Here is a 12,301-nt window from a genome sequence, read left to right as displayed (position 1 = left end):
ATTTCTCGATTTTGTGGGTTATTGTTGACACCCTTTATTTTTTAAGTAATTGTTTTAATCAGTTTTTATAGATAAACAAGTCCGAATTTCTGCGATGTCGCCACACGCATCATCAACACGGACGAACTTCCCATCGGCATACCCACTCCATCGACAACCAATCAAAGCAAAGAATATTTAGATTAGCTGTATGAAAAACTGAATTATTCAGATAAACAAAGATAAGGACCATCTAAAATGGTTTAAAAAAATGACATTATCTGCACTTTCAATGAAGATTGTTAAGCAAAACTGGTAAAATGGCATCCAAGGTTATGAAAATCAATGTAAAAAAACAAAAACAAATAACTTTAGTGTCGACCTCACAGTTCTGGGGTCGAGGGTTCGATCCCAGGTGGGTCCTCACTCTCTGGAGTTTGCATGTTCTGCCCGGGCTTGCATGGATTTTCTCCGGGTACTCCTCCCAAGCAGGGTAGGCTGGTAAAACACTCTAAATTGCCCCTAGGTCTGAGTGCAAGCGCGATTGGTTATCTTGTCCATCTCCTTGTGCCATGCGATTGGCTGGCCAATGATTCAGGGTATCCACTGCCTGATGCCCTTAGCTAGCTGGGATCGGCTCCAGCACCCCTCATGACCCTTGTGAGGGATTAGTGGTTCGGAAATTGAATGCATGAACTTTAGTGTCACTTTGATTGTTATTATTATTATTTTTTTGCTTCTTGATTGCCCTCCACAATCGTATCTTTCTAATCAGTCCCTGTGCATTAAAATCCAGGTCAGAATGTTAGCGGTCATATAGGGGCACATTGGGGGAGGGATGTCTGGGCATTTCTTTAGTTGAAAGAGGAAAACTCCTGTCACAATGAATTGGAGGGCACTGGTCCTTTAGCTTGCTTGGCCTGCAGCCATTTAGTGCAGTGTGCTATTTGAACAGTGACTATGAAACCTGGCTGCAGACAGGGATTGACAACTCTTAAATGATTAAATAGTGCATATCCACCCATCCCTCCATCCCTCCATCAATCCACCCATCCATCCATCCATCCCCACCTCTGAAAATGTTTTACTATCACATTTCACATGGCATCAGTCTTCAAATGGCATATATGACATGCAAACTGATGTGACAACCACTTAGCATCAATAGCTTGAGGCCAATGCACGATTTACAACATAATTTTTGACAAGACATCGCTGTGGTAGTCCTTGCCACTGAAAATAACACAAGGTAAATACATAAAACACCATGTCATCAAATGTGTATATTTTTAAAATAATATTTGAACTTCCTCCAAGTCAGTGCGGTAACAAGATGCTTTTAGTTGGCAGAGGGGTTTTTATAACTGAGTTTTGCCACTGTAAATTTAACAGGTGAGGCTTGCTAAGCTAAGCTGATCTATGCAAGGCATGGAAAATGGATCCTAAGCAGACACCCAAGATATCAAAGGGGTCATGAAAACTCAGTGAGCGTTCTGGGGGACCTCATGTAGCTCAAGACTGGATACTTAATCATTAGGATTCAGCAGAACTGCCCCAAGGTAGGTGGTATCATGTAAAAAAAAACAGGCCTTAACTTTTTATCATTATTATATTGATTTTCTGTGTGCTGAGCGTCTAAAAAAAACCATGGAACTCATCCTTCACTCTACTGACCTCACTTCAACTACTTATTTATTGATTATTTATTTGTCTGTTGTTATTTGTGCTCTATGTGGTGAAAGCTTTAAATCTCATTATACCTGTATAATGACAATAAAAGCATTCAATCCAATACTGTTTTATAGCATTAAGACCACAAAAATTCTACGTCATCTTCAAAACATGGACATTGAGTTGGGAGGACGTGACGCAGCTGAGTTAATTAAGCGCATGCGCAGTGGCCGTTCCTTTTGGAACGCCATTCACACGCTGACGGTCCGACGAGCACACCAACGAGGTAAGGAGTAGAGCAATTTACTGGCCTAAATGCGTTTTTATCACGCTATCGGGAAATTTTTCAGCAATCAATTGAGCCCAAAACGCCAACAAATCTCTTAGTTTAATGCCAGGTTTAACACACCGTCGACAATTTAAATTTGGGCTTCTTTTCCCCACCGGCTGTGTGCCGTATGTTACTAGTTAGCATTAGCGTCACGATTTGACTTATAAAGTATGTTGTCCGTTTTCTCTCCATTATTGAGTCGTGTAGCAAGACTTTAAACTTAATCGGACAACGCCGAGTCATCAACTGACAGTTTGCTGGGTAAATGCTCACTCAAGAATGACGTGTTTTATGTAATGATAGTTTTCATTGCGAGTGCTAAACACCCGTTCTGTTTTTACAAAACAAATCACTTATACAAAACTGTTAAGCCAACTTTCTCCTAGCTGCTAACGTCAGTATGTATATTTAATCGCCGTATACAAAACTATTAAGCCAACTTTCTCCTAACTCACTGGTGTCAAAGCGGCGGCCCGGGGGCCAAATCTGACCCACCGCGTCATTTTGTACGGTCCGAGAAAGTAAATCATGAGTGCTGACATTCTGTTAGGATCAAATTCAAATGAAGATTATACATGTATATTATATTTCCTCATTTTCCCCTTTTTAAATAAATAATTGTAATGTTTTAATCCATGTTTTCCTTGTGTTTTTAGTTCAAAAAACATTTAGTAAAATCTAAAAATAATTATATTTAAAAAAAATCTGTTTTCAACTCTAATATTGAACATAGTCCCAAAAATATTTTGTTTCCTTTTGAAATAAAAAACAAATTATTATAAGATATTTTCCCTCATGAAGAAAAAAAAAGCTCAAACAAACATTTTTTTAGATCTATAAAAACTGAATATTTAGGGATTTTGATAGTTTTTTAAATCCAATTTAAATAGAAAAAAATATCAAAATATTATTTCAAAAATGGTCCGGCCCACGTGAACTCAAGTTGACGATATTGCGACCCGTGAACCAACCCGAGTTTGACACCCTTGTCCTAGCTGTTTACGCATGGTAACGTCTGTATATTTAATCGCCTTGTCTGGAAAAGGAAAAATAACACTTGGCACTTGCTAACTAATTTTCATTCTTTATCTTGATCGTTTATTAAATTTCTTGTAAGATTTCTCTGTCCCGTAATTGTTTGGCAACCCCCAAATACCTTGGTTAAATCAAGTTTTCCATGTTTAGCATCAAGATAAAACTACTTCCCCAAAAAGACAACTAAGCCTATCTGTTGAATCTCCAGGCTCTATATATGCTAACTTGTGCTTTTTTTTGTGTGCAAATTTTCCCTGTTTAGCAGCAAGATGCAGCTCTTCTAGCATGTCTAGAGCACTATTGAGGTTATAGAAGAGGAGACTGGGCCAGGTATAACTACCCCCCCCCCCCCCCCCCCCCCCCCCCCCCCCCCCCCCCCCAAAGTTGAATCTCCATTCTATATATTCTAACTTTTGCTATTTTTTTGCATGCAACAGGCCTGGGAGATCTTCCTCGCAAGTTGCCCACTTGAATCATATGGTGTCTCTGTACTTCTGAAAATCCAAATTAAATAAAAGGCTAAATCATCATGGTGATTCATTGGCCATTCATTTCCACAGCTCTTTGACTAAATCTTTAAGGTAAGAAGGATTTCAGTTAATGTTAGATCAGGAATTCTAAGTATTTATTCCCAATTTTTTTTCTAAGTATTTATTCCCCTTTTTTCTAAGTGTTTATTCCCCCATTTTTTTTCTAATTTTATTTTCTGTGTTTATTCCTTAATTTTATTTTCCAAGTGTTTATTACCCCATCTTATTTTCCAATTTTCTTAAGTGTTTATCCCCTCATTTTATTTTCCAAGTGTTTATCCCCCTGTTTTTTCCCCTCTTTATTTTCCAAGTGTTTATTCCAATTTTATTTTCTAAGTGTTTATCCCCCTCATTTTGTTTTCCAAGTGTTTATTCCCCCATCTTTTTTTCCAATTTTTTTTTGTTTATTCCCCCAGCTTTTTCTAAGTGTTTATTCCCTGTTTTTAATTTTTTTTCTTCTAATTTTATTTTCTAAGTGTTTATTCCCCCAGCTTTTTTTCTAATTTTATTTTAGAAGTGTATTTTACAAAAATTAATTGAAAGTGTGAACTTGTTTTGTGAACCTTTAACTAAAATGTATTTTCTTATGTCTACAGGTGGACAAACCAGAGGAAAGATTGGCTACACCAATCAACACTTCAATGTAATGCCAACTAAATGTGCCAAAGTTGAAATGTTTACCTGTAAATAATTTTTTTAACTTGGATTGTTACTTGCATTTTTTGTTAGATCAAGACAAACACATGTATACATTGAAAAACTTTTATTTTGAAAGAGTTTGGAGATGAGTTCTGGCATAACACCCATATATACTTGGCAAGATATTTTATTTTGAAAAACTTCATAGATTGGTTCGCCCAGGCCCTCCAGCATTTTGAAAAATCAAGTTTGCCTTCATCCATTTTCAAATGGATGAAGACACTCCCCTTGGCACCAGGCGGAAATCTGGAAAAAAAAAGGGGGGTCAATACACAAAGTTAAGTGAAAAAACATTTGCAAGGTCTTACCTTTTATTTTGAAAAAGTTTGGAGATAGGTTCTCGCGTAACACCCAGCACCGAGAAATGGGGGGTGCCTCAGCCTATCTGTACATAGGCAGGAAACCTTGTCCCCCTTGTGGAATTCTGGAAAACAAAAAAAAGGGTGTCAATACACAAAGTTAAGTAAAAAACCATTCGCAAGGTCTCACCTTTTATTTTGAAAAAGTTTGGAGATAGGTTCTCGCGTAACCACCAGCACCGAGAAATGGGGGGTGCCTCAGCCTATCTGTACATAGGCAGGAAACCTTGTCCCCCTTGTGGAATTCTGGAAAACAAAAAAAAGGGGGTCAATACACAAAGTTAAGTAAAAAACCATTCACAAGGTCTCACCTTTTATTTTGAAAAAGTTTGGAGATAGGTTCTCGCGTAACACCCAGCACCGAGAAATGAAGGAGTGCGTCAGCCTATCTGTACATGGGCAGGAAACCTTGTCCCCCCCTTGGTGGAACTCTGGAAAACAAAAAGGGGTCAAGTTACATAAAAAATAAATACAGACTAGGGCCTAATTTAACTTAAAAAAACTCCTACATTTAGCTTTTTGTTTTCTATAAAACATCAAAAGGGTAGGCAATATTAGACATACTCCTGATGGTCTGGTTTTCTTTTTGTCTGCTGCAGAGACTAAAAAAATAATCTGAGTCTTTAAAGGCCCCTATCCAGTCTATTTTTCACGTTTTCCTCCACAAACAAATAATCAGGATCTTGATGTGGTGGGAAATATAGAAAACACACTGGACAGGGGCCCACAAGGTACAAATTACATGAAAATAAATCCTACTTCTGCCTTGTGTTTTTCAGTCAATTATTTCAAATCCATTCATTCTTAAAAAAATATCCAAAACGCTTCCTTTTTTTCTCTACACTGAGGAAAAAAATGTTTAAAGGAGTCAAAAATGACACCTGCACTATTGTTGAATAAATGTCACTTAAGTTTTGTCAAAAACACATTTAAAACTAAAAATGAAACAGTTCAAGCCCTGAGGTCTTTAAGAAAGTTAACGGGGTAAAAGTATATAATCTATTTGAGTGCACAGTTCCACTACATGGCAGATTTTTTTTGTACCAATTACCAATTTCGTCATACGTAGTTTTCTGGGTATGATGACAATGCCTATGTTTGATTATTATTTGTAAGTTCAGAAAGATGTGAAACTCACAAGCAGAAGCTACTCCTACACTTGCCACTATAGTATTTTTTTAAAATTAAATTCAATAGGGATGACCCTACTTTACAGTTTTTCATTTATCGCAGCCATGTCTGGTCTACATTAACCGCGATAATCGAGGGATTACTGTTTATTCCTTACACGTCCACTAATGGCATTTGTGTGGGTGACTTATCCACAGGCTATTAAAAAAAACACCAAGCTAGTTAGTGTTTCATTCAAAAGTTGAATGTATCATTATGAAAAACGAGCCAATTGCGCAAAGCCTTGAATACTGAACGCTGACGTTTAAATATTACACGGATAGAGAAAATCGTAACTATTTAAAAATGACTCACTTTATGGCGTCGACAAGATGCACCTTTCTGGTCGTTTTGGCCACATTCTTGATGTTTCCCAACAGTCTGTGCTCGTTGAAGGACTGAAACACACAATGGAATGATTTCTTTTGAAACAAAGAGCGATCGATCGGTAACGCAATGTAGCCAATTTGTTTGCAAACATTTTGCCGTCTGCACACACATGGGGCGACATCACGTCAACGAATCGTGCTCTTATCACTCTTAAGACGAGAACTGGGGCTTCGAAATCCCCAAATGACAACGTACCGAATGTGCTGCATCGTCCTGTGAGAAGTTTGTCAGGCTTTCTTCGGCAAATCGTCACTTTTGAGCTGCTCTGCAGTGCACGCCCGTCTTGCCTCCCGGCTCATCAGCCATTTTGGGGTTTGACGTCGGCTATTTGAACTGTGACCTCGGCCACGCCTATTAAAAATAGACACACACAAAATATAAATTGTTTTCATAATAACGTGCATTAGTCAGTGTGTGTGTGTGTGGGGGGGGGGCTGTAAATGCTTTTTGGTTGAACTTTAATACTTTAAAAAAAAGATACATTGTTTTCATAATAACATGCATTAGTCAGTGGGTGGGGCGGGGGCGGGGCTGTAAATACGTGTGGATTGGGCTTTCATACTTAAAAAAATACATTGTTTTCATCATAACGTGCATTAGTCAGTGGGGGGAGCTGTAAATACTTTTTGGTTGGTCTTTAATCCTTTAAAATACAGTATTGCACATTATGAACATTGTGATGACATGCACTTTAGTGTTTTTTTACTTCTAGACATTTAAATGAGACTTGGCAGTGGTGTGCTGTCAGGGTCAGGGTAGAGGTTCGTTCACCTGACTGCCATGCAGGCAGCTGGGGTTCGGATCCCACTTGGGAAATATTCTCTATTATTTGTTTCTATATATTTGTAGTCAAGACCTTCCAATAATGACAAACTAAAGTGTGGCCAATTTGTGGTGTAGAGGTTCACTCACCTGACTGCCATGTGGGAGGCTGGGGTTCGAATCCCAGTTGGGAAACATTTTCCGTTAGTTGTTTCTATATATTTGTAGTCAAGACCATCCAATAATGACAAGGTAAAGTGTGGCCAATTTGTGGCCTAGAGGTTCGCTCACCTGACTGCCATGTGGGAGGCTGGGGTTCGAGTCCCGCTCTTGTTTGACTGATCACTACACTATGTAGTTCAGTAAATAGGTAATCCTTTTTTCATTAAAATGAAGACAGTCATTTTCTACAGTATAAAGTGGCCACACCTTACCTTGTCGTTTTTGGAAACCCTTGTGTACGCAGTTGCTTCTATTTGAGGGAAAATGACACATGAAAAGGATGGATTTTGGTGAGTAAAATATGGCTATATTCCTAAATAATATTTCAATTGTATGAGGTTATTATTGATGATTTTTTTATGTGTCGCAGATGTAGCTGCAGTAGAGGTTTTATAGCCAGAAAATAGTTTTTGAGGGTTGGATTGATTCCGACAGCTGAAGGCGTCGCTAGGAAATTCACGGACTGCCACTGTTATTAAAACATTATATAATTCATTCCCTTGAGGGTCGCCGGCTCAGAAAATGAAAGAATGGATTATTTTTCTATATTTAATTTATTTTAAAAACAAAAAAAGCCCACACACTTATTGCAAGAACATGGGTCCATTAGAGGTCTGCTTCAAAATATTTAATTTGGAAAATATGAGCTTCTCATTGACAAGCGATCGGGTGGGGCCATGTGACTTTTTCCTTAAAGCAATGCACTCAATTGAGTAGTTTTTGAAGAATGTAGAGTTGCATTCGAAGAACAACATATGGACATATAGATATAAATAGCATGCTTTGGACTGCTTTCCTCCAAATGGGTCAAGAGAACTTTTCCATGTTAAGGAAAGTATAGTTTGAAATATTGAGTCAAAACTCATTCTATCAATTAGATTGTTTATGATGAAAGGTGAATGGGCTTTCCAGTCTGCCATGTTGACATTTTGAAGTTTGACAGACCGAGGGGCTTCTTAAACAAGGTCTGTGAGACTCACAGGTCTTGCTGTTTGTTAAGGTCCATTCATAAATAATTTACAAATAAATGATATATATGAGCAGTATATACACTATGCAAGAAATACTGTCTGTGCTCACTGCAAATATGATGATTGCCCTCTCTGACAGCTGTCATTGGAATCTGTTAAATAGCCTCTTCGAGACACTAACGACCAACACGGTTCCAGTTTATATTTGTGCATCGTGCACTTAAATCTTGGCAAGTACCCTGAACCGTATGAGAATAGTAACAGATATTGAATAGCATTACTGACAAGATGGGTATCACATCTGTGTTTTACACTTTTGAGAGGATGCACACAGTCTGTTTGATCTCATTACAAAATCCATGATGCAACAACTTTTTATACCAATGCAGTTAATTTCAAGAAGTACGGCAAGATTTTTTTTTAATGTGAATTACAGGCAGATGAGGAAGGTGGATGCATTCATTCATTCATTCGTTTTCTGAACCACTTTATCCTCACAAGGGTCGCGGGAAGGTGGATGCAACATCACTAATCCCAGGATAATCAGCAATGGAAAACAGTAAAAAGTGACACCATGACAAAGACAAGTTGAGTTCAAGCTTCAGTTTCCTCCCATGAGACCTCATTACGAGAAGGTCGCCAGGAGGTCTTTGATTATCTGGGGGGTACACACAGTATCAACACGTGAGATCCACAAGTGAACACTGGATTGGATTATACAAATTTTAAACAAGTAGTCGATCTTAATTTTGATTGCTCCGTGCTATTTTCCCTTTCCAGACAGGGCGATTAAATATACAGACTGACGTTAACAACTAATGGAGAGAAAACGGACAACATAGGTACTTTTTAAGTCAAATGGGAAGCGTCGTCGTGACGCTAATGCTAAGATAACCAGTCAAATCCGGTACACAGCCGGTGAGGAAAAGGAGCCCAAACTTAAATTGTCGACGATATGTTCAACCTGGCATCAAACTAACAGATTTGTTGGCGTGTTTGGCTCAATTGATTCCTAAAAAATCTCCCGGTAGCGTGATAAAAATGCACTTAGGCCAGTAAATTGCTCGACGCCTTACCTCGTCGTCCGTCAGCATGGAGAACGCTGTTCAAAAGGATAAGATACGTACTGCGCATGTGCTTAATTTAGGCAGCTGCGTCAACAATAGGCGTAACCCCGCCCATATTGTCCCGCCATATTGAATGTGGAAAAGATGGTGGCATGCTTACTGCGCTCCACGAGGTGCTTTGCCCTCCCAATCAACGTCCATGTTTTGAAGATGCCGTGATTTTTGTGGTCTTGATGCTATAAAACAGTGTGTATACTACAATGAAATTCTAATGCACCATTAAACTCAAAGAGGGATGCAATGGTTCATTCATTCATTTTCTGAACCGCTTTATCCTCACTAGGGTTGCGGGGGTGCTGGAGCCTATCCCAGCTTACTGGAGACACGCAATCACTCACGCTCCCACTCATACCTAGGGGCAATTTAGGGTGTCGAATCAGCCTACCATGCATGTCTTTGGAATGTGGGAGGAAACCAGAGCACCCGGAGAAAACCCACACAGGCCTCGAGATAACCTCCAAACTCCACACATTTGGACCGAGCTAGATTTGATGTACTAAAGTTACATTTAAACTTCAGTGGGACACTTTTGCTCCTTAGTATCACAGAATGTTAAATGAAATTCCAGTATTTTAAAAAAGGGAAAGTATTGAGTACAAATATCAGCCACAAAAAAAATTAACAATGCATAACATTTTTATTGTTATACACAAATGTGTCTCCATAGACTGCATAAATCATGAGTCTTGTGAGCTCAAAGATTTCCAACAATTTCCAAAAATAATCATACAGGAAACATCGATCCACCTTTCACATTCGCAAATTGTACATAGAAATGTATTTTTTTTTTATCCCTCCATTTTACTGTCAAACATTAGAATATGTGCATTACGTTACCAATTACAAACAAGTTATAGCCACTGTCAAAATACAGGAGTGCAAATTGTTAGAAAAATACCCATACTCATACCAGATTCTGTATTGTGCTCTGTAAAAATCTTTAGAAATTGTATAGAACTGTCTATTTATAAATGTCCCTAAAATGCAATGTTGGATTGAAAACAAATCCAAAAAACAGACTGTAAATTAACCCCCTAAAACGCATTCATTTTTATGAAGACAAATCAATTTGTACAAAAGGAAGTGAATAAATAATCAAATATGACACTGTCGATAACATGTTATCTGATTCTCCCGATTTTAAATACAACTGGGTTCCAAAATACTCATGACAAAAAACAAATTGTGAATAAATACTGAATACAATGAAGTGGCAAATCTAAATATTTTATCCCAAATAGAACATAGGTCAAAAGTTTAAACTAAGGAATTGCATGATGTTAAGGGAAAAATAAGTTCATTTTAAATTCCAAGGCGTCAACAAATATCTTTTATGTTCTATTTTGAACCAAATAATGAAATTTGGCATGCACACATCGCATAAGAGTTTTATTCACAATTTGTATAATGCCCTAACTTTTTGGGTATCTATTTTGTATACAGGGTGTCCAAAAATACACTGTTTTGCAGATGATAACATGACATGTTCATACTTGAACATCATTTTCATATTTCCAGTAGCATTTCAAAATGAATGTATTTCCTTTCTTCAAAAAGTAGTCTGTCCACCATCATTGATTAAATGGCTTTAATCAACAGAAAAAAAGTACAGTTTGTTTACCAGCTGCTAAAATAAATACATTTTTTGGAAACCCTGTATGTTTTCATGGTTATTCAATTTCAGTACATTGAATTTGTATTTTGCGTAGTGTTAATTTAAATGTAATCAAATTTATACATAAATATTACAGTGAGATTTAGTTGTTTGAAGCAATGAACGACATTAAATTTTAAAGTCCTATTTTAAACTGATCTGGGATATTTATTTTATTTTAAAGTCCTATTTTAAACTGATCTGGGATGAGCATAATAATTGTTAGTTAAGAAGTCTTGTTCTGATCTTATTGTTTATTCATGTAAATGGGCTTTTGAAACAATTGTGTGTAAATAAAGTGCTTTCAATTTGTTTCTTCTTTATACACATTAGTGCTTCTGATAATTTTTTTGATTAGATCAAGTTAGACTGTTTGTATACTAACAGTTTGTCTCTGGAGAGTCTGCCCACTTATAAGTGTGCCGTTAGACCCTAATGTTATAGGTAGTTTTGTGTAGTGGCTGTATATGTAGTTAGTCTTTCTGAATTTTGAAAAACTGGCTAAACAAGTTATAATTGATTTACACAAAATCTGCCATTGTCAAGTGACGCCCGGAATTGGGCAACGAGACTTCATGGAAGCACTGTCATATCTAAAATCAAAGGATAAACAGAGCTGCAGTGTTAGAACTTAAAGAACCATGGCTAACAGGAATGGGTGATTATGGTTAAATTAGTGGTGGTTTTGTTCAAGTGCTATTCATTTGCAATACAGAAAAGGTGGGGTTGACATCGCTTGCTCTGGAAAGAGTCGCCGTTTCCAGGATGGTCTAATTTCGACACAAAAAGTCACTAGTGGGTCATAAAAGTCATATTAGCTACACTGGGGAGCGGCACCCTTTGTCCCATTTGCTCTAGCACTGCCCTGGTTGTCATGGTAACAAGCTGCATCACATTTGCATGAAACAAATCACCCCCCAATTGAAGGATTTCAACAAGGGTTTGAAAAGTGGCTGTTAAGTGTATTGTAAGTCTTTAACTTATGGTTTAACTATTGTAAAGAATGTCAGACCTTTTTTTTTTTAAAAAAAAAGCTTGAAACTGTTTTAAATGATTTAAATTGCATATCGTGTCCTTCAAATAACAAATCACATTTTGTTGCGTGTTGTATTCCCGTCTTTATCTCGACAACTAATATATATTACATATATATGTATTTAGAAAATAAAAAATAATAACTGTCAAAATAAATTTTTGCCCGAAATCAATGATGAGAATTTAATAAAATGCGTATCCCTCAAGATGACTAATGTTCACAAACAAACAATCTTTACTCATGAAAGTAAACCATATAAATAATCTTTTTTTCCCCCAAAGTCAAAGAAAGTCATGCCAGAAAGTTTCTGTTTTGAGTTAACTCATTAAAAAGCATGACTGAGCAGATGACAACAGTCACGAGTA

General features: G+C 37.3%; 1 protein-coding gene and 2 long non-coding RNA genes across 5 annotated transcripts in view; 1 reads left to right on the top strand and 2 right to left on the bottom strand.

The window, feature by feature from the left end:
• Positions 1-1,812: 1,812 nt before the first annotated feature.
• Positions 1,813-4,243, top strand: LOC144091434 (uncharacterized). The gene is made up of 4 exons (XR_013305704.1): positions 1,813-1,936; positions 3,279-3,346; positions 3,454-3,597; positions 4,143-4,243. It is a non-coding gene; the product is annotated as an uncharacterized LOC144091434 (long non-coding RNA).
• Positions 4,244-4,553: 310 nt separating this feature from the next.
• On the bottom strand, positions 4,554-5,219 carry LOC144092049 (uncharacterized). Its single transcript, XR_013305960.1, has 3 exons — positions 4,916-5,219; positions 4,735-4,850; positions 4,554-4,669 (listed from the first exon to the last, which is right to left on the bottom strand). It is a non-coding gene; the product is annotated as an uncharacterized LOC144092049 (long non-coding RNA).
• A 150-nt stretch (positions 5,220-5,369) lies between these two features.
• The window catches only part of jph1a (junctophilin 1a), a 39,193-nt gene continuing 32,261 nt past the window's right edge, over positions 5,370-12,301 (bottom strand). For 2 of the 3 annotated variants that reach the window (XR_013305959.1, XR_013305958.1), the window contains exons 7-8: positions 6,360-6,515; positions 5,370-6,172 (exon numbers count right to left, since the gene is read on the bottom strand). The gene's annotated coding sequence lies outside the window, so the exon portion shown is untranslated. Of the gene's footprint in view, positions 6,173-6,359; positions 6,516-9,864 lie in introns of those variants that run through there. The other variant, XM_077624806.1, reaches the window with a different exon arrangement.

Source organism: Stigmatopora argus, chromosome 17 (genome assembly GCF_051989625.1).
Source record: "Stigmatopora argus isolate UIUO_Sarg chromosome 17, RoL_Sarg_1.0, whole genome shotgun sequence".
NCBI classification, from domain to species: Eukaryota; Metazoa; Chordata; class Actinopteri; order Syngnathiformes; family Syngnathidae; genus Stigmatopora; species Stigmatopora argus.
This window is presented reverse-complemented; position numbering and strand designations above follow the sequence as displayed.